The sequence below is a fragment of the Limulus polyphemus genome, unplaced genomic scaffold (assembly GCF_000517525.1).
Source record: "Limulus polyphemus unplaced genomic scaffold, Limulus_polyphemus-2.1.2 Scaffold4253, whole genome shotgun sequence".
NCBI classification, from domain to species: Eukaryota; Metazoa; Arthropoda; class Merostomata; order Xiphosura; family Limulidae; genus Limulus; species Limulus polyphemus.
Window position 1 is genome coordinate 25,533 of NW_013669863.1, and position 1,416 is coordinate 26,948.

The window sequence follows — 1,416 nt, forward strand, 5'->3', positions numbered from 1 at the left end:
AAAAGAAACTTAACATTGTCTTCAATGTACTTCATTTTAGAAAATCCACTTCTTTATTACGTTTACAAACATATGTGCAATGTTTTTAAGAATATTCTACTACTTTTCACAAGATATTCTTCCCACATGTGGTGAGAATCTAAAATTAGATCTGAATCGAAAGAAGCTATTCAGGGTAGCGTGTTTAAAGTTTCGAGTGATGTAGCATTGTATGAATGTGTTTAGAGAAAATATTTCTACTCTTCAGGTTTCGCGAATCTCTTCATTGTAAAATATAGAATAGAAACCCTGCTGATTTGTGTTGATAAGACTTTTTCGTTTACGAAGTTTCGTGATTTTTCTTAATAACTTTCTGTCTCAAATGTGAAGTAGAAGATTTTTTAATCTGAGTCTTAATAATGTTCATATAAGGTAACGATTATACTTCTTATGGATATTACGTTCAACCAATAAGGGTAACATGAAACTCCATCTAATAGATTTTTATATCCCCGCTGGCGTAGTACGTGAAGAGATGAGAACATGTGGTGAGCGAAGATTTGTACTGTAATACATCATTTCATAAGAGTCATAAACCCTGACAACGGCTCGGTTTTCATTGCGAATATTATATTAAACTTCCTTTCAACCTGCTTATGCCCCAAGTTGTTTTTTTGTCAAACATATTCTACAGTATATTATGATAACCTCGAAGTTATACTGATGTAAAAAAGTCATAAAACGCACGAGATACTTGTACTTTTTCTCTTAATACTCGTTGTATAGCTCTAGCATTAAACAGGTTTCCAATAGTTATTCCACTAAAAGAAATAGCCTGGAGATCATAAAACATACAGTTCAGGTTTACATACTTAGTCGTCAATACTTGAGGTGATAGATATGTGACATAAGCATTATCGTCAATAACTACTGTTGACTATCGAAGATATTTTTATCTTCTTGGGCGAACTGTTTTAAACGGTATAATATTATTAATAATTCAATAATATTCGTATCCAGTTTGTGTTTTTTAAAGTTAGAGACTAAATATTTTCAAAACTATTTTATTTCGTCAAAGACATTCATTATGATTAGTTTTTGAGTTGCAAATAACAGTCAAAATTATGAATCACTGTATTCTAAAGATTATTGTTACTAAACTTTCACAGCTGTCTAGTAAATGTATTCAACTTATTAATTATGATCACAAAACGTTAAGTTAACAGATATTTATAGACTGGAGACCCAGGTTTACTGACCCATAACATTAACTACAAAACTACATAATACGAACGCTTAATCCTATATTATTTTTACCTAAAATCTTATTGATACATTAAAAAACCCAAAAAATAAATTTCAAAAAGAAAAAAAAAAAATTAAGTGCTCGGTATGGCCAGGTGGATGAGGCGCTCGACTCACAATCTGAGGGTCGTG